Source organism: Polyodon spathula, chromosome 10 (genome assembly GCF_017654505.1).
Source record: "Polyodon spathula isolate WHYD16114869_AA chromosome 10, ASM1765450v1, whole genome shotgun sequence".
NCBI lineage: Eukaryota > Metazoa > Chordata > Actinopteri > Acipenseriformes > Polyodontidae > Polyodon > Polyodon spathula.
This window is the reverse complement of record NC_054543.1, coordinates 7,739,771-7,762,280: the sequence shown is the minus strand read 5'-3', so window position 1 is coordinate 7,762,280 and position 22,510 is coordinate 7,739,771.

Sequence of the window (22,510 nt, the reverse complement as noted above, 5' to 3'; positions counted from 1 at the left end):
GACAGACAGTGCTATGAGAAGAGAGTGGAGGAGAGGCAGAGGATAGGGAGAGAGAAAAGGGAAGAGTGAGGGAAAGGATATAGGAGGAGAGAGAGACAGGGAATGGAGAAGAGAAAAGGGGGATAGAGGGAGAGAATGAAAATGGGTAGAGAAATAAGGGCAAAGAAAGAGAGCAAGAGATGGGGAAGTGAGGAAAAGAGGGAGATGAGAGAGAGTGTGTGATGGAGAAAGAAATAAACAGGGGAAAAGGTGAGAGAGAAAGGAAGAGAGGGAGAGGGCAGGAGGGTGCAGAAGGAAGGCCAAGCTTGAGTCACACAACACTGGGTCCCTCTAAAGAGAAAAGCCCCAAACAATGGTTGCTTTTGAATGCCATGCAACGCAGATAATTACTTTTGGAACCAAACAGCAATTGATATAATTGAGCGCTCTCCTAATTAAGAGGCCAGGCATTGCCTCAGCCAGGACCCTAATAGGAGCATGGGCTCAAGGAAGGAAGGGGAGGGGTGGAGGTGCTTTTTATATTTTGGGATTTGTTCAACCCTGGTCATGGTTTTAGGTTAACTGGCTAAGATGGCATCTCAGTTGGGCTTTGATTTAAAGAGCGGGGTCGTTTGGTGGGGACCACTACCTCTTACTTCATGTGGGGGGGGGGGGGGGGGGGGGGGAATTGGGTTAACGGGGGGGTGAGGGTGGGAGGTGATGGCAGGGGGGTTGTGTTGTGGGGTAAGGCAGAGGGGAACGAGAGAGAGGGGCATTCTTTCTGGAAGCTGTGAAATCAGTTGGTGGATAATAGGAAAGCAAATTGATTTTGACAAGTGTGGAGCAGCGGAAGTAATTTTCTTCTTTTTAAAAAGGAGAAAGTGCAAATGAAGAAATACCATGAGATAATAAGGGAGTCATTAGGGGGGCACGGACGGGGCGAGGAGCAGGGGAGGGTTGGCAGGCTCTTGCTTGTTTGCAGGCTGTCTGTGTGGCTCCAGACCTTTCTGTTGGGGTTCATTTATTGAACTGGCTCCCCGTGGGAGGAAATGTTTATGAGCTCAACAACAGGGCAATGGTTTCTGATAACCTCTTAGTGAACATGCAATTCAGTTCATAATGCAATGACAAGCAGAGCAGGTGGAGGTACACTACAACGTATTGCCATAGAGATCCAGTTTCTGAACAGTTGAGTTTTTTCTTATCCCGATGCATTCATTCAAGTGTCTCTTTTCTCTTAAGAGATGCAGCACTACAAGTACCAGAATGCAAGTTAACCTGGAGTACTTATTTGGAATAAGCATACAAATGTTAAACAATGGAGAAAGACAGTGTGATTGTTGGTTATGGTGTGAGAGAATTTTCTCCTGTCAGTGGAATGCATTGCAGCTGTTAAATAAACCGTAATAATAAAAATGAATGACACTAATAGAACTACTGGCAATGTAAGTTTGCTAACATGCAGGCAATTAGAACTGGAAATGATATACATGCATTAGAAATGTCTTAAAAGCATTTGCACTGGCTTTCACTTCTAATGTAATGGAAATTATTCAGGATTGCTGAACTGCAGTTAAACAGATCACTTACAGACGGCTTCCCAGACAGGATTACAGGACACTTAGGCGCTGACTTCGACTTTACTTTGTTTTACAACTAATTAATATGACGTTATTTGTTACCGTTTTGAAGAAATATTAAGTATAGTGAGATTGTAAAGATTTCTAATGGATTGCAAATGTGATTAAATTAATGCGTCACCCTATTTTCAAGGTGTGGTATCTGAAGCATAATCAACAAGTACAAAGAAACATCATCAGTAATTGACAAACTCAGGACTGGAAGAACCAAAAAGCTGTCTAACAGGGATGAGCAATACTTGAAGATAATATCCTTAAGGAATAGAAAGAAGGCAAGCGTTGCATTGACAACAGAACTGGCAGAAGACACAGGTGTCGTTGTCCATCAGATCAACAGTACGAAGGTCACTCTTGAAATCAGGACTTAAAGGATGTGTTGCAGTAAGAATACCTCTGTTAAGAAAGGGGGTCAAGACTAAAAGGCTAAAATATGCACAAGAACACAGAGGAACAATAGTCAAAGGTGCTTTGGACTGTTGATGGATGGACAGTCCTGGGTTTGTCAATTCCAGATGATGTTTCTCTGTACTTGTTGATTATGATTTGGATACCACACCTTGAAAACCGAGTGAAGCAAGCTATTTCACTCAATGTTTTTCCTTCTTTATGCAAGTCAAGAAGAAGGAAAGTGATTGATAAACCGAAAACTCACTATTTTAATATTTAGCTACAATGTTTTGGCTTCTGCTTTCTAATTTAAACGTAAAGAACATCATCAGCCTACCCAACTATTCCTACCATGCTATCTGAAAAAGGAGGAAGCAAAATCATAGTTTCTAAATATTGCAATAATGAGCTTTCAGTTTATCAATGAGTTTTCTTCTTCATTTATGTATTTAAATATTACTAACAGAAAGAACGTATATATTATATATATATATATGTAATATACATACATACATTGGCTCTCAAAAGTATTCACCCCCCCCCCCTTGGACTTTTCCAAATTTTATTGTGTTACAACATGGAATCAAAATGGATTTAATTAGGAGTTTTTGCCACTGATCAACACAAAAAAAGTCTAGAATGTCAAAGTGAAAAATAAAATCTACAAATTGTTTTAAATTAATTACAAATATAAAACAAAAAATAATTGATTGCATAAGTATTCACCCCCTTTGCTATGACACACCTAAATAAGCTCTGGTGCAATCAGTTGTCTTTAGAGGTCACATAATTAGTTGAATGGAGTCAACCTGTGCGCAATTAAGGTGTTTCACATGATCAGTTATTTTCAGTTTTGTATTTGTAACTAATTTAAAACAATTTCTAGATTTTATTTTTCACTTTGACATTATGGACTTTTTTTGTGTTGATCAGTGGCAAAAACTCCTAATTAAATCCATTTTGATTCCATGTTGTAACACAATAAAATGTGGAAAAGTCCAAGGGGGGTGAATACTTTTGAGAGCCACTGTGTGTATATATATATATATATATATATATATATATATATATATATATATATATATATATATAAAATGCAGTGAAGCATTGGGGATGGGGGCTCCTGCATTGATGTGGACGTTCATTTTAATGAAGAGGCTGCTGGAGGCAGTAGAGCATTGTGATGAGATCTGAGAAGCCTATGCAATGCAAAGTTTCATATCATGTCACCCACGCTGAAAGGTTGCAGTGTTACAAGATCCTTTTTATTTTTGCTTAAAAATGTTTACTATGGTATTTTTTTATGCACAGTATTTTTTCAGTTTTACCATGCTTTGGTCATATACATTTACCATAGTTTGGTTTGCCCTGTTTATGACTATGCTTTACCATACCCCACAATTCTTTACAATGCTTACCTATGCTTTACCGTGCTTTCACTGTGCTTTATTACAGTTTGCTGTGCTTTTGCTATGATAAACTTTAAGGGCATTAAACCCTGGAAAATGACAACATGCATTGCATGAACTACACTGTAGTGACACTGCAGTTGCTCTTCTGTTACAGTGTTTAATACATGCACTTACAACATGACACGATCGGGATGATAACTTACTTCAGTTCATGTTGCTAATGTATGGAGTCCCATCCTCAGAACCGTGTGCTGAGTGCATGTAATAAATATCACTGAATGGTAACTGTAGTATATCTATGCCTAGGTAATGTATCTAATGTATTTTGAATTGTTTCCCATTTTTTACATGCAGGGAACCACACTGTCATAATGAAATGGAGCTATAGAAACTTGTGTAATAATTATCTGAGAGCAGTGTGAAATGTTTACAGCTGTCTCTGTAATTTAAAAGTAATTCAAAGTGTTACTAATTTGTTTTTTTGATGAACTATAAACAAATAAATAAAACAAAGACTAGAACAATATATTTTTTGTATGATTGAGCAGTTTCTGATCAGTAACTCCAAATAAATCACTGCTCTATACAGGAACTGTTTAAACAGTGAAAACAAATATAATATTAATAATAATAATTTTTACCCTTTTTGCCCTGGTCTTTAATTATTATTATTATTATTATTATTATTATTATTATTATTATTATTATTATTATTATTAGTTTGTTCTGGTGTGAAGTATAGTATATGCCCCTATAATAATAATAATATATTTTTATTTTTTTCTGAAGTGTTCCATACAGCACAGTATTATCCGCTGGGGGTGGCTGGTGTTAATCCTTCACCCTTCCACAGTCTCAGCTTCATACATTAAACATTCGAAAGCACAACAAGCACACAGGGGCCTCGTTCAGAATCAAAGGTCGACACTCTGTGTTTAATAGAAGCGTATCAGTTAACAGTCGGTCACAATGACTCGTAATCAGAAAAATAAATGAGGTGCCCAGGTTAATTAAATCTAGGTCAAGTGCGGCCTACTTGGAAACTGATGCAGTGCGAAGCCAGGGGCCTGGGTGCAGGTCTGAGGCCCATCACTCAGTGCTGTAGCCCGGGGGCTCAGAACTGCTCCTGACAACCACGGATATGATATTAACAACCCTCAGTCCCGAGATTAGAGTATTCATCACACATTACCAGACGTGATTTATTCAGAGAGCGCTTTCATTATTGCAAACGAGGGGGTTTCATTAATGCGTTTTGACTACATTATCTATTTTTTCTTTTCTTTCTTTTTTTTTTTTTTTTTTAATATTACCTATCCAGTCTGAGGGGATAAGAATTGTTGATGTGACATGACAAGACTTTTGAAAGTAAAATTATAAAATATGTTAAAAAGAAAATGTTATTCTGGAGACGTTTGGCCCCGGGCACCTGATGCAAATTAGAATTAATAATGAAAGTAGTACAGACAAGAAAGAGTTGACCCTTACATTATGGCACATTCAGCTGCACCTTAAAATGCAGTGGTGGGGTCTTTGGCAGGTCCTGGTTATCACAGAACGAACACATGTAAACGCAACACACACACACACACACAGACGTGTTCACTTTACTACCTTTGAGGACATCCCATTCTCCTGTCCCAATTAAAACCTACAGCAGCACTTAAATCATCTTATTTAGATCCAGTGATGTTTGTCAGTGTTCGGGGGCTACCGGCAACCAAATCAAGTGCATTTTCTCTTGTGCTTATTGTAGACATGGCACAGCAAAGAGTGAACAAGGAATACACTCTCAACTTAGTTATATTAATCAATTCATAATTCTGAACATCAAGCCACAAAAACGCCACACCAGGTGGAATTACTGAAGAGGGGAAACAAAACTATTCCCCCCCCCCCCCCTTTTTTTTTTCTTAAGGCAGATTTTTTTGGGAAAGAGCTACTGAGTGAGCACCATCGTCTGTCGACTGGGTTTGTTGATTGTATACAGTGTGGAAGTGTGGATTTTCATCTTCGCAAACGTATTGTAGTTGCATATTGAAAATATGAACTACACTTTGTTAATGTAACGGAATGTTGAAGCCTATGCATATCTTTTAAGTCCCTTAAAACATTCTTAATTGGCCTTATTTTTTATTGTAGTTTCTATACTAGAAAATTGAAATACATGCACACACACACACACACACACACACACACACACACACACACACACACACATGCCAAGCTAGGCTGCCACTGTTCCTATTTTTTATGCACTGCAGTTTTTGTATTAATTCTCTTAATGCATAGATGGGGAGGAACCCAAAGGTAATACATCTTTATTACCAATAGAACTCGTTTTTGTATCTAGTGCTAACCAAGGTCTTGAAATCCATTTTATGACCTCTTATTGGAATTGGTGATATTATTGCTGCGCCAACTAATAGCTTCGCTGAAGATCATTTTTTTAGAATTAAGAATATGCTGATTTTTAAAAGCCTTGCAATAGGTGTAAACCGTTTACACGAATCTGCTGGGTACTTTTTCACTTTCTGTCTGCTGAAGGTCTGCTAACCACACAGGTACAAATGTACAGATCACACCTTTCCGGTATTTCAATGCTGCTGGTCCGAGACCCAACATGATTTTCAAAGGGTCATGTGAAATAACACAGTCAAAAACATGTGACTTGGAGGAAAAGCAGTGAATGGTTATTCAAAAGGAGAGACAAAGTGTACAGGAGATCTTGTAACGGGGAACAAAACACTACCGTACGTTTGTTTTTTAGATTATAACTCATTATTTAGGAGATTTTCTTCACTTTTTTATAGAACTCTATAAAATAAATGCTGGGTTGCAGAAGTAACTGCTCGTAACTAACTGCTGAAAAAAAACACAAAAGAAGTCTCTTTGTTATGTAAACTTTGAGCGAGAGCTACAATTAAAGATAGAGGGGGCGACTATTGCAAAGCCTGGTAATGACAGTTAAAAAAAAACACAACTCTGCAACCTGGAGCGAGGAAAGTGATGTGAAGGAGTGAAGGGTGTGGGGTCAAAAATGCAAAACAGGAAGCTAGGAAAGATGGTGTAGTAAACTTTCAGGCTGGGCTGCAGTTTGAAAACGAGCCGCTCCAATCCTGGATTTAGTCATGCCAGTCGCATCTGCATGCCAGTCGACGTGGTGGCCTCTGTGACAGAGCTCGGGACACACATCAACCTGTGTCCTGTCAGAGGACCCTCCCAGGACTAAGCAAGAGACAGAAAGAGCAGGCACACAGACAGACAAGGGCAGAACCCCCTGCTTGTGCAAGTCAGTCAGGCCTGCCTGCCCCCTCGAGGCCTCCCCCCTTCCATCTATTCTATATTCTCTCTCTCTCTCTTCTGTATTCCCTCTATCAATTTCTCCTTCCTTCAATCCATCTCTCCTTCCCTTCCTCTCTCCTATCTATCCCTTCATCTATCTCCACATTCATTTCATCTATCCCTCTTTTTCTTCCCTCCCTCCTGTCAGTATTGATCTAATCATGCCCTACCTTCTTGCAGTTCCATTTATCCTGGGTATCTTTCTGTCATTCAATACAAGCAGAGTCTTTCATTGTGTTGTATTATGTGCTGTTGTTTGTTTTGTGATATATATATATATATATGTACTGTAATATCACTGTTTGGGGGACTAGGTTGAGACCACTGACCAAACTCATTAAACTAGTGACAAAGCAAGCCAGAATCAAACCCAGGCCTCCAGAGGCATTGCACATAGCTTTCTTTATAGCACTTAACCTTTAATATCTCCCAGCAGCACTAAAATTAGCTGCACAGGACGAGGCATTAAAATAATAGTGGCAGTAAAAATAAAAAAGAAACCTAAGAGAATTGAGGACGTCTCTAAATGGGATTCAGAAAAAATCACTCTCCGTGCAAAGAGGCTTGATGGGCGGGGTGGGGGGGGGGCGACTGCGTTGGGGAGTTGGGATTTGCCCTTTTGAGACAGAACACGCTCCGCCATGCGTTACATTGGTATCTTCTTTCCACGTCTGCGCAGTCTCAGTCGGGCGCTTCGCCAAGCAAAGGGCACGTTCCTGCGCTGAGCTGAGCGCCCCGGGCTAGCACTGACTTTAGGAGCAGTAGCGCGTGATCTGTAAAGGGTGAAATGAATTGGTTTCCATTTCTTTCATTTCTGCTGTAGGGGTAGGGGGAAGTGGGGAGGAATTATAAAATACAACATGCTTATGAGGTCTTTGTCTTCCACTGAGTGTAAATAAAATAAAAAACAGAAATAAAGTGATCAGACTAAAAGTCTTCAACTCTTTCAAAAATACTGTTGTCATTTTTTGATGTTTGACTTTCTTTTTTAAAAAATTGTTGAGTACTTCTAAGTTCATCACTGTTCAGTTTTAATAGTTATTGATAAAGAATGAAAGATACCACTGTCTGGCATTCTCTATATTCTTAAATGGCCATCCTTCACAATGGCAGTGCACAGCATATTCTTAATGATCGTCCTAGGGGTCAAAATTATTTAGCTATGAGGATCAGTTTATGGAATTTTTATTTATTTTATCTCACACTCAATTCTCACACTGTTTGTAAATTACGTTTTCCAAACTGAAATATGATACAGACGCTTTTTTTCTTCCAGTTTTCATTTGAACTCAGTCTTATCTCGTGATTGTTTTTAAGTTTATAGTCAATTATATGCTAATTCAGTTATATGCAAAGGAAGCTTCCGTGTGTAATAGTTTTAGTGTTTTACTAAATCTATGGATCTACAGTAGAGGCTCAAGTACTAAATATAAAGACTTATAAATAATCCGAGAAGTATTGACCAGGCCAGTTATTGTTTTATTATTATTATTCATTTCATTTATTTAGTCTACCTCTTCCCACATCACCCCCAAATCAGTCATCGCCATGGTTATTCCTGATCTTTGTCTAACCCCTGAACAAACACTTGCTATATTATCCATGTAAATGTAACTTTTGCTCACAATATAATTCTGCAAACACTCAGCGATCCCTCCTCTCGGCAAACACAGGAGATTAAAAAGCAGAGATCAGGGAGAGGAAAATTAGATGGATTTTCTAGTTTTGCAAGTGAATTAAATTGCCTGCAAAACAGCTCTTATTTATTTAGCTTTTGCAATTATTTGGGTTTTTTTTGTTGCACTTTTCACATTCACTTTATTTTTGAGAGGAGTAGCATAATAATTTTCCATTACAAAAATCTTAAACAGACTCATTGTTATAAGGGCTGGGGACCCTCCCGACCCCTCCGGTGGGGGGGTGGGGGGTGAGCCAAACTCCCAAGCTAACCTCATGACAGAAATTCCACCTTGCTCAGGCTTTAGAATTGGTAGGTTACTGTTTCTCTAATGACATGGCCTTGGGCACAGGAATTTCTTTCTTTCTTTCTTAACATTTTTTAGCCTTTTTCAGAGTGGAATTGTTAATCCTTCAGCCAATTTGACATGTGTGTTTTTATCAGTTTGATGGTTAGACTTGTCTGCTATCTTTTGAATAGGCTGTCAAAAAAGTTTTAAAAATAATTACAAAAGACAAATTAGTTTTCAGAACCCTGAGAAAAACGTTATCTCCCCTGGACCTGAGATGGCTTGCTAATGCAGTGTGATTTTTAACTAATTCAGTGGCCAAGGCAACAGCTAGGGTAAAGATTAGAAATAGTGATGCTCATTAAATGTAGTGTTATATTAAAACACTGTGAGAGGGTGTCATAGGCTGGATGATGAGACCCATCGAACACCTGAAAGGGAGACGCAGCTGCGAAGGAGTCAATGGTTGGAGGGGAGAATGAAACCAGGCATTTTGCAAAAGGTTCGCACTGAAGTTAAAAGCTCTCTGACAAAGGAGACAACAGGAGCCGCAGCCTCACCCCTAGAATCACAGCAGGCCTCCCCAGTAGTAGACAAACTTTTTGACCGATGTAACGCTAACAAAGGAACTCGCGATAAACAAGCTCATCTAGTATCTCCTCCACTGAGATGAAAACATTGGGAGAAGCTGGGTAAACTAAAATATAATTACTCAAAAAAGAATAATTGTGCCATCGTTTGGATTCAAGTTTTAACACAAACATGAAATGAATCCTAAGTGAAAGCAGAGGGTTTTGACTTGCATGTCCCTGCGTACCGGTAATGTGAATCAGTGCTTGCCGCAGGGCAGATGTGTAATTACTCTATTAACATTAGCTCCTCCTCCCTCTCCCCTCTCCCCTCTACCCCCCTCAGATCCCATTCACCTTTCTCAGCATCATTAATGTCATTACTGTATGGCTCAGTTCAGCTCCAAGGTATTTTTTACCTTTTGGACTTTCTCTGAGCAAGCCTGGGCATGGTGGAATAAGACTGGTATAATATTGAATACTGGGGCTGTGCACTGATAATTTCTTCCCAACTGAAACAATGAGTTTGATTGTTGCCTTAGAAGCATCCTGGAGGGCTGCAACAGTAATATATTATGATTAAGAACAAAACATCACAGGATAACAAAAAAAGGGATACACAAGTGGAGAATTACTCATTTAGCTAAATAAATCCCTTTATTTCTTCAATTCCAGTTACTTATTCATTATTTCATTTTAAATTATTTGTGTACACGTCACCTTTTGCCTTTAGTGTTCTTTGCATTGTATGCTCATAAAGATCACTTCTTCCATTTAGAAATACTGAAAGAACCCTATTAAATTCAATTACAAACATTTGAAGACGTTGAAAAAGTCGAAACGTTTGTCATTGAATTAATTTTGTTTCTTTTTTGTATTTCTAAATTCAGCACTATCAAGTGTTGGATAGTTATAGATAATTTTCTTCATTGGAAAGCCAGCACCATATGAGTCAACAGGGGACTCACAGTATAGTGCCAAACCAAACCAATGCCAATTCAAACCAGTCTAGTCTCAATCTGTCCACTGCTGGTTGAAACGAATGGTACAGATTTCAAGCCCTCCTTCAGCTCTGTCTGAGCAGCAGGTGGAAACACTAGTTTGAGGCTCATGTGGAGAAATCTAGTCACTGGGCACTCAAAGCAATTCTAACCTTCACTGAGGTGTGATTCTCACCCAAGAGCTGAGAGAGAATTAGGATATTTTATTCACCTGCCTTTCACAAGCACCTCCCCACTCTCCAAACCACCCCCACCCTCCTCCTCTAGTTCCCGCGGGTAGCTGAACCCCAGGCAAGGTGCGAGGAGTTAATTATAGCCCCGCTCAGAGGCAATCAGCCTCCATGAACTGTGCTGGCCGTGACACTGCTGCTCGGAGCCATAAAAAATTAAACTGTCAACGCAGACCTCTCCCAGTGTGATCGGTGCAAATGAGAAAAGGATTGAGATTTAATAGAGGCGATGGTTAAGATGTTAAAGTGTACGTGAGCGCGCGCGGACACACAAACACACACACACACAAACACACACACACACACACACACACACACACACACACACACACACACACACACACACACACACACACACACACACACACACACACACACACACACACACACACACACACACACACACACACACACACACACACACACACACACACACCCCCAACAAACGGTGGGGGTATAATTTTTTCTTTACCACCTTATTTTTTTTTATTTAGTTAACAACACACACACACACACACACACACACACACACACACACACACACACACACACACACACACACACACACACACACACACACACACACACACACACACACACACACACACACAAACACACACACACACACACACACAAACACACACACACACACACACTGGCACTGTATAAACACAAAGGGAAGTTAAGTTATTGTGAACTCTGTAGCTATGTATGTACTGTAGTTGTATTGTTATCTATCTATCTATCTATCTATCTATCTATCTATCTATCTATCTATCTATCTATCTCTCTGTTTATCTAGCCATAAGTCTTTTCTGTCTATCTGTCTCTGTCTGTTTGTATTTAAATATTGTTAAATAAAATTGAAACCAACAACAACACAATAGTTTACAGTATATTGTGTTAATTCATCTTTAATATGCCTGTAAAAGAAAAGCAATTCAATGCATTTACCAGAGCACTAGTGTTTTATGAGGAAGCTGATGCTGTCTGAGGTTTTTTTCTCAAATAGGACAGTATAATTTTTATAAGTTGTGCAAATGCAGATTGGCTGAGAGAGGAGCCGAAAGAGGAGGAGAGAGAGGAGAGAGAGAAAAGGAAAATAAAATAAAAAAATACAGAAACAAAAAATAAAAAAAAAAAAAAAAAAAGGAATAGGAAAATATATAGGGGAGGGGGAAAGGAAGGGATACAGGGTGAGAGGAGAGGGAGATTATAAAGCAGACAAACATAAATTTAGAACAAGTTATTTAAATTTGGTGTTGTGTGTTATCAAAATTGTCATATAAACACAATTAATAGAAATTATATTCTGACATTTTCTTTTCGTTAATTTATTAAATAATAAAATAAAAAAAAAAAAAAAAAAATAAAATAAATCAGCGGTAAAAGGTCTCGTTTCTTTCGACAAACAATTAACACTAGACTTACGAGAGGACTCAAGCGTCTGAGAGTTTATCACTACGGGCCGCTGGAATGGATATTTTACACAACGTGAGATCAACGAGACTTTGCTTAAACAATTCGGTCTCTAGGTGCAAGATGTGACCCTGGACATTCTACTGTCCGGTACCGCTCTTTGAAAAGCAGCCACATCTCTTGTACTTGAGGCCATGTAGAGCTTTAGTGCGAGAGGTCCCGGGTTCAGGGAGACACCAGCCCGCCCTCCAGAGAGACAGAGGAGAGGGAGAGAGAGAGGGGGGAAGGGAGAGGAGGGGAGAGAGGAGGAGAGGAGAGAGAGAGAGGAGAGAGGAGAGAGGAGGAGGAGGGAGGGAGGAGGAGAGGGAGAGAGAGAGGAGAGAGAGAGAGCGAGGGAGAGAGAGTGAGGGAGAGAGGGAGAGAGAGAGAGGGTGATGAGGAGAGGAGAGAGGAGAGAGAGAGAGAGGAGGAGAGAGAGAGAGGAGGGAGAGAAGAGAGAGGAGAGAGAGCGAGCGGGGCATATTTTTGAGTTTCCTTCCAGAGAGAATGAGGGGGACACACTAGAGGGGAGATCCATGACAAGGGGAGAAGCTGGGACTTTGTTAACCAAGATCGCTACACTGGTGTAAGAAGTGGTACCCTGGCATGCACTTGTCGGACTGTAGCCTGGTGAGCAATTCCAGGGTGTACTTGAGGCTGGCAGGGGAGAGTGAGAAGAGTGAGCATGGGGGAAGGCAGCAGCAGGGCTGGTAGGGGAGACGTAATCACATACAAAGACATAAGGAGAGAGAGAGAGAGCAGAGAGCAGGAAAGGAGCTGGTCTGGTGACGTAATCACATACAAAGACATAAGTCCCGATATACGCCTGCCTTGCAAAGCGGAGCCGGAGTGTGCACACACTGTGCGAGGTATACGGGTTTATGTATCTAGCGCCTTTTGCCTGTTGGAATGTTTCCTCGGTGACGCTGTGCCACGGGGTCCCTAACCAAGTGTCGCACTACTTTGCAGTACACTTAAACAAGAATATTTCACACTAGGGGTTCGTGCCGTCCTCCGCCTGTGTGTGGAATGCCTCGCTCTGTGTGATGTGCCTGCCTGCGTTAACCAAGATCACTACAGTACACTTAAACAAGAATATTTAAACACTGTGGCTAATCTCAAAGTGATGTAATTACCATACAAGTCATCGGGGTGTACTATATGTGCGCATAAGTGCTGTACGATACAAGCTAATATCCACTGCAGGAGGATATCCACTTCTGGGCTTATTGCCCGCTCCGACCTTGAGTGGGTGAAAATCAGCTTGCATCTTACAAAGAACCTTGTACTATTTTTTTTTTGTAATATATATTTTAAAAAGAATACTTAAATAGTGTAGCTAATTTTATTCTGACGTCCTTTCCATCAGACAAATAGTCTAAATTTCAGATGGCTGTATCACATCAATGTCAGGGTCTAGTATGTGTTTGATATAGTTATCTGTAATGGAACAAGAGAACTGTCCTGCTATTGTAGCTGCAGCCCCCAGGACAGCAGTATGGGGTCTAGCCATGGGGTCTAGTTTTGTGTTGGCTTTGGGGAGGGGGGGGGGGGGGGGGGGGGGGGGGATAGGGGGGGTGTCCAGGTGATTACAGCCCTATGATTTCGTAGTGTCGGGGAATAACTAAACCGTCACAGGGTCACACGGAACAGGGGGCAAGAATGAAGTGGAGGGACACACTGTAACACGCACTGATAGACGGACCCTGGGGCTGAGCTGTGGAGGCAACCCTGCCTGGTCGCTTGACCCCACAGCCCCATAAAGTGTGTACGCCATCTTGCCTGGGCAATCAGCCCAGTTTCACTCATTGATCTGTGTGCTGAAGTGTTGCTATGTGTGTGTAAAAGGCTTAAAAAACCTGCCATAACACTGTCAACATGGGTTTCATTAAAGTAAATACTAATGAGCATTGTATGGGGTTATTTACAGATAATGCTATATGGCACTTATCAATATATTTTGTAATATATGGGTACTGTATAGATGTTTGAAACATATTATCCAATACAAAATACTGTATATTGTAATAATGAATCCATACAATGCACATATTTCTCAATGTATTGCAGTATTTGTGTTGTTTCTGTAGGGCAGGCTGGCAGGCTGACTCGGATGTAATTACTGGACTGACTTCAAACATGGGGGCCACCTCCTTCTCCCGAAAATACAATAGCATTTCCTGGCTCCTCCTGCATCCGTATTCCCTTTCAGGACTGATTCAGTGACTAAGAGCTTTTGATTATGGGTTTGACAGCCAGACTGACTCCCTTCTTGAAGGTGTGATTGAATGATCTTTTCTGCCGATTCCCTGTGTAATTATGGCTAATAACATTAATAATGTTCCACTACCCGTACAAACTGCAGAACGGTAGCTTGTTATTACACGCTGTCAGTGAGATCATCTCAAACTGTCTAATGATCTCTTCACACACAACTCTAACAATTGTTCTGAAAGTCCCTTTCCTTTAGGTGAAGGAGGGAGTAATTCAGTCTCCATTCTTTAAGCCTGCCCTGGGCTGGAGGGAGCAAACTTTATCTTGGGGAGTGAGGGAGGGAGCAGTTCAGTCTCCATGCCAGTCAGTCTTGGAGAAATGGAGATTGGCGGGAGACCACAGTGTTGATACATCAAAAACAACATTCACCAACCGATACTCATGGCAGTAATATTGAAACTGGCTGTCACTCTTAAGCGCACCGCTGTATAGCAATGTACTGTATGACACCAATAAGCCCTTAATAAATGTTTAATAGGCTGCGTGGCTATTCTGTGTCCTTATCTTAAAATAAACAGTCTCCGATATCAGATGGATTAGATCTTGCTACCCATCTCGTCTTTGTTTTGAAAGCAAAGGAATAAAAAATAGAAGTTGCTTATGGTAATGTTGAAACTGAAGCCTGGGAATTAGATTTTCTTCTGGAATTTGCCAGTAAGGTCTGTTTGTTGGTGCTGAGAATCGAGAGCAGCAGGACTGTGGGTTTACTGGAATTATCAGCCTGCCACCCAGGCAAGAGCCACACTGCTGGGGAACATGAGAATTTATTTATTTATTTATTTATTTTAACCTACTTTATTTTAAAAGGTGCTTAAGAAATAAAATAAATAAATACAAATTGTTAGCAACTACCTTACTTACATTGCTGTGTTATTAATTAGTCTAGTTACGCTTTAAAATAATGATTCCAATGAATTCTAATACATTACGAATTCAAATTCATTATGAATCTGAGGTCATTTGTTTACCTTCAGGACTTGAAAAAAGGTTTTTCCTATGCAATACTGTGAAATTAAAATTTCACATTGATTTAAACTGGAACCGTTAGTATAACAAATATATGGTAATATATTGTAAACATTTAATTACATTTTTTATTATTAAATATAAAAGATGAAAAACAAAACTCTCTCTCTCTCTCTCTCTCTCTCTCTCTATATATATATATATATACACACACACACATATATATATATAACACACACATACATATACAGATATACAAGTGAACTAGTAAATGCAGGCCTGGTATACTATTCGTAAACATAGAAAAAAGGCCAGTGAAAACGGTTCAGCAAATAGACCTGTAGAATTATTAACTCCCATCACTGAAATGGGCTTGATTTCTATTTAACTTTTTAAGGTGTTTTTGCTAGTTTTTAATCTTTTTTTTAACCCTAGGCCCCTGTGTGAACAAGGTAAGCAAGCCGGACTACACTGTGCATTGTAGTTAGTTAAATACATTTCTTATATGTAATATATATGTAAATATATACTTGATTTTCCTTAGGGTTTGACCTTGAAGAGACTCCCCCTACCCTTCCTTCCTACATCTTTGCGCTCCCTCTTGTCCCAAACCTTAATGAGCTCTCTGAAAAATCGTTTTTATTTCACTGAATCTTCTCCAAAATACACGCTTTCCGTGCAGCACCTGCAGGCAGTTTGAAGCAGGCAGGAGACAGGGGTCATCAGTCCTGAGAAATATCAACAGTTTTCCATGCTCTGTGAGGCACCAGTCTTCACTCCTCCCAGCTTCTGCACCACCAGTGCGTTTGGCTGCAGGGAAGGGATGTATTCAACTTTAATAAAGACAAACTTTGCTGAAGACCAGGGGGACAGTTTCAGGGAGTAGGCATGCTACTCTGTCTGTATGCTTCTGCACACAATTCAGATGCAACTTTCTAATTTAATGTCGCAGTTACAATGTTTGGAAGCCTGGTGGCACTGGGCACTGGCAAGTTATCTTGCCAATTACAGTGCAGCTACAAAATGTGTATCTGCACGCAAACGACTTCAGTAGAGTTTCTGAGCAAAAGTGCTTCCTCTTTCCTCAGGATGCTGCTGGAATATTGTCCCTTTTAGCAAAATAATTGGAACTAATGTACCGGATGCTTCTGGGATTTCTTCCATTTAAATATTTCCTTAACTTAATGGTATGATTTATTTTAAAAACTTCCCATTTCCCTTTTCTCTAAATTTAATCCAATAAAATATAAATGTTTCGATTTAATAGGTGAAACCCTAGCCAGGAAATAAATAAAATCCTAATTTTAAACTCCCTTTAATTACAATTACAATATACAGTAGTTATACACGTCATTGTTAGGAATATAAAATAATGCTAGAAGCAATATAGACACTTTATTTCTAAACTTAAAATTGAAAGAAGACTCAGCAAATTCCCAGGAATCTGAATCACAACAGAGGGTGAAATGTGTCCTGGTTGGTCCCACATCGCCCCTGCCACCTTGCCCGCTGCCTACATGCTTTCTGCTGGGTTATTACTGCAGCTCCTGCTGCCCCTAACACTGACCAAGGTAAAGAACTGTCAAAGCCGTCTCTAGTCTCTCAGTCTTGACAAATAGTCTCGTTCTACCTGTCTGACTATTACAAATCGAGCCCCATTAAAACTATTAGCTGCGAAGGCAAGCTTGAATTCCCTGCGGCTCGCGAGTGTGCAGGGAGAACCTCTCTGAACTGCTGAAATCACCTTCTCCATTTAGCATTCTGGAAATGATATCATGTGAAAGCAAGGGACTGTCCCTTCCATATAAACCTGCAAGTTACTCCTCCACCCTTACTGGCAGACTCTGTGCTCTAACTATGCGTCTGGTAGCACACAGTAAAGCAGAACCCTTGCCAGCTGTTAGGTTTCAGGTAATTGGAAACTGTACGGGTTTAATAGCGCAGAAAAACACAATGACACAATGTGATGCTGTGTATAGTAATGCCCCCATTCCTTGCATCGACACCTATATATATATATATATATATATATATATATATATATATATATATATATATATATGAAACAAAGGATTAACAACCTTTTCTCAGATAACAATTTGTATGATTATATGGTAGGCGACTATGCTTATAGAAACTGCTAATGAACTGGAAACATGAGGAAGGGGCTGAGAAGGAATCAGAGACGCTAATCAGTGAGACAGACGCTAATATAAAAATCAAAGGCCTGTAGCTACCTGTGCATTCGTTGTTTTGATCATCTGTAATATTGTTTTAATTTTACTTAATGCCCATTAACCCTTACACTTCACCTCCGTGACAGCTCCAGAGACTAATTTGGTTAATTGGAATTGGATCAATATCTTCCCCTTTTAACAGAACTATACAAAGCACATGAGATTTAAACCTGGCTCTGATATACTGTATATAATAACACTTGAAATAATACAAATTAAACTACAATATAAAGCTTAATTAGCCTACTATCTAATTTCTTCACCCTCACTCAAAACTTAACCCTAACCTTAAAATACCAGGGACTATTCAAATCACGTGAATTTTCAACTCTGCTGGCCCCGCCCACTCTACTATATAGAGAGAGTTGATTGGTGCTGACAGAGTTGAAAAGTCACACTGTCACATGAGTTGAATGGAATGAAGAAAGGTGTTAATCTCAGCTTTTACAATTCTCAGGGCAAGATCAAACCCAGGTGATTTTAAGAAAAATTCTAATAGTATGGGTGCAACAGAAGCCATACTAAGTTATTAATAGCAGGGGAGATATAAACATTAGAATGAGATTTAAAGCTGCTGTCTACAGAATGGACAGGACCTAGTTCTTATTGAAAAGGACTGTTTCACTGCCTCAGTTTGCCCCAGCTAGTGTGAGGATCTTAGTAGTTTGATAGCAGCTCTAATGAAGAGATGGAGGATGAGACAGGAGAGACAAAGGCATCATCTGCTGTACTAAATACTCTGGGGATCACAGGGTATGTTAATAAACTGATCGAGTGACAGACGCAATATGTTTGGCACCAGCAAACTCAAAAGTGACAGCTGAATTTTATTTTATTTTTGTCTTCTAACAAATGCCAACTAAATACTTTTTTTTTTTGGTGCCAGAGTTCTACTCAGTTTAATGCAAGGCTAGAAGAAACTCAAGTAGAGAAATGCATCTTCTAAGATCTTAGCCAGTGCTCATAGTGTCCACAGTCAAAAAAGTTTATTTTAGTTTTATCACAGGATTTATAAGTGCACGTGTGAAGTCATTAACATACAACATTTTTAAAATAATTTCATAAGCTTGCCAAGCAGATTTGAAGAACATTTTCTTTCTTTCTTTCTTTCTTTTTCTTTCTTTCTTTCTTTCTTTCTTTCTTTCTTTCTTTCTTTCTTTCTTGATCTTTCTTTCTTTCTGCAGTGGTAAAGTACACAATATTTTAAAACTGAATAGAACCGAACCCTGCAACTTCTCTGAAAGGAAATAGGCTAAACGCATCATTGTAGTTGAATGCCAGCTGTGTAAAGCAGATTACCTAACAAGCTTAACAAAGTGACCTCTGCTGTGAGGTCCTCTTTCATGGTTTGTGTCTTATTTTGTCAGGTCCAGGTTCTCCTTAATGGACATGTTAAAATATAATGTCTTTTTAATATTGTTTTTCTTTTAGAAAGTACAGTAATTATTTGGAAAATACAATGCAATCAATGTAATTATCAAGGTCAACCAGCTTAATCAACTTAAATTGATGTCTCCCTCAGCTCTGCAATTGAATCCCACTGCTTCTGCAAGAAGAACAACAGAATGTTCTGTAGTTGAATGCTATTGCGTGGAGCCAATGACCCTACGAGCAGAGCAAAGAGACCCTCTGCAGAAGCAAGCGTCGGGTCCCAGAGAGGGGCAGTGTGTGTGTGTGTCAGTGAACAGCAGTTAGACTGCAGCGGGCTGGACGAATTGTTCAGTCGACTAGAGAATGAAGCCGAACAGATTGCAACATATTGGATCCCTCCTGAAAACTAATTTGCATCCAAATAAAAGCTGCTCAATCCAACGGTGCTTCATGGATACAAACTGCTCAGTGTTCACACCCTGCAAATGAGTGTGTGTGTGTGTGTGTGTGTGTGTGTCTGTCTATATATAGACACACACAATTTATATATAAACAAGAAGATCAAATATGAAAATATATTGTAATATTATGTGCAATACAGGGTAAAATGACATTTGCTTAGTCTGGAAGAAAAAAAACACAATCAATTCCATCCTTCCATTATATCATTGCAGAAAACATTACAGACGGGGTCCAAGCACTCAAATGAGTAATAAGAAAAAGGCAGAGGGACTAAGAGAGCAGGAGGAATAACAATGTCATTAACATGTAAAACAACTCATTCCTCATTACCGAGAGAGAAATAAATAGAATAAGAAAAGAAAAAAAACCTGTTTAAGTGTGGAGCATTTTACTGACGAGGGCTCCGAGCTATAATGAGATAACCTGGTCTCCTTTTATTCTGATTGGAATAAGAAGAAGGGCAATTAAAGAGGGGCAAGGCGGGGGCTGCTTCTTACAAGTTTAATGAATAGTAATGGGAATCAAGCTGGCACGTCGCTAATGCTAATGTTTACCATGGAGGGAGTCTTCCATTAGGGCATGTTTTATTTCTGATAGCCTTGGTTCCTTCTCTCCATTTTGCGTCTCTTAACTGTTTTTGTGCCAAGCGATAATAGAATGGGATCTTTTAAATTGATAGATCTAAATCGTGCACCTGTTAAGATATTAAATTAGGGCAAAATCTTTTACCTTACCTTTAAAGACATAAACACACTTAAGAAACTCACACATGCACACACGCACACACACACACACACACACACACACACACACACACACACACACACACACACATTGTTAGAGAAGCTGGTTCAGTCAAATTTCCTTATTTATTTAAACTATGGAGGTATTTAGGTCACTGATGAGGTCAATTGAATAGATTTAGATTGAGACCAGCGAATTGTTGGTAAATAGATTCTAGGGAATATTTACTGGAATGTTAGCGATGTGTTCTTTGACCTCTACCCCCTATACCCTGCTGTACTTCTTCCTGCCCCTCTCAGTAAGGTTAATGCACTGAGGATTGTTCACTTCATACGTTTGAAACCTTCTAAAAGATTCACCATTGAGGTATGGAAAGAAAACAATGGAGTTCACTCAGCATTGAGGGACCCTTCATTGGGATGAAGTTTAGTTAATTTGCTTGCATTTTATCTCCATTTAAATGCGGACTGGTAGAGCAGTGCTTTTTTTGCCCTCAAAGTACTTAGAGATCTTGTAGTGCCACACATAATTTCGACAATGTAGGGGACACATTTAGCCACAGCACTGGACTTGAATGGTTTTGACTACAGCCTGGATAGTCTGGTCTCGAGATGGAATCCCTTGTGGTTTTGAACTGGGAATCGAAAAACCCAGTCTCTGATCCCAGTGGTGCAGTGGTAATCCCTTTGATGGGACTGTTTGTTCTAGCAGTGTGATATTTCAATCTGAACCAGATGGTGAAATAATAATTTAGCCTTCCGTTCAATCTTAATTGAACTATCCCCCCATCCCCATGTCTGTGAGATGATAAAGAATAAAAGATGGTTTCATTAATCCGTCCCCTTGCTGTTTGCAAAAAACCTCTGATCCGTCAATGATTTTATATTAGTTTTAATCTCTGTCTCCCTGAATTACACCAGAACCTTGATTGTGATAATTCTAATTAAGTCAGAACTGGGAGATCAAAGCATACTAGCCACTTACTAGTCACCTTGAAAATAAGAATAAGAAACCTATTTATTTAACCACATCAGATCAATTTTCTAAACATCTCATTTTAAGGAGGTCCTTTCAAGAAAGGCAATGAATAAATTGCATGTTTCAAATAACAAATAGCAAAGAAATGATCCGATCAGACAAATCAATTTCACACAAGCCAAGAACAATCGTTGGAAGAGAAAAGTTTAAAATACAGAGCGCATGTCCCTCATAATAACAATTCCATTTATTATAATCTGCATATTTCTCATTTTACCTCTTGAGCTGGCAGGTCTTAACAAAGACCTTGTCTGTGAGAGAACCAAAACTCAGCTGCTCTCTTTCATCTTTCTTTCTTTCTTGCGACGGGTCACTGTGATTAGTCTTATTTTATTATAATAATAATTGGTTTGGTATGGAAACTTGACCTCTGGTGGTTGGATGGGTTAATCCCTGGGCTTGCTGTAGTGTGAAGAAGGAGCGTCTAACCAGCCTAGCGAGTGATATTTTCGTTTGAACCTCTGCTCGGCTGCTCTGCATTCAGAGTGCTGTGAGAGTGTGGACAGGTACGGCATTGTTTTTTTTGCCCTGAATGCACTCAGGAGTTAGAGATCTCACAGGGCCATGCATCACTCCAACAGCTGCGTGCCAACCCCCCCCCACCCCCCTCCCCCAATAATGCTTATTAGCTTTGATTAGACACAATGACTGCGGGACAAATGAGCTAATATCAAGGGGCCACTAAATTAATGTTGACTAAATTAAAGAGCTGGCTCACAGCGAAGCACAATCAATCTGACACAAAATAAATAACAGCTTCCAGCTACCTTTCCTCTCTAATACAATAGCCCTCTTATAGTTGAATTAGGGTCCCTTTTATGTACCACTTAGTACTACTGTATAGTAAATATCAAACAGTAATGTTTCATTCACAATTCAAGGGTACTTTTTAAATTAATATTATTAATTTATGTATTAAACCATTATTTCTTAAAAAAAAAGCAATGCCTATCGTTTAAATCTGCCATTTAGTTTACTGCAGGTAGATTACAAGTTTAAAAAAAAATGGAAATGGGGCAGCCTTAATACTGCTGTGCCTTCCTACAAATAGCATCATAATTCCACTGTAGTTGCGCTGTAGCTGATGTAGTGTCTCTGCATTGTCACTGAAGGTCATTTGGAACCTTTATATCTATCGGGTACAGTGGCATTTAAATGTGTCGTAATTTCCATGGTATACAAACTACCTGCTATCAAGACATGATCTCTGTGTCACATCAATATTAGGGTTCAGTTATTATATAAGCAAAGACAGACAGAATGAAACATGTGCCCGATGGAGAGATAGTAAGAGTAGAAGAGAAGGACACTCATGAGGGGGAGAGAGAGAGGATATATGGCAGGGTTCAGTGGGATATTATAAAGATTTCTCTCCTGAATCACGGTACAGTGGATTACTCCCGAAGGGGGGAGTGAGTTACAATGGTCTG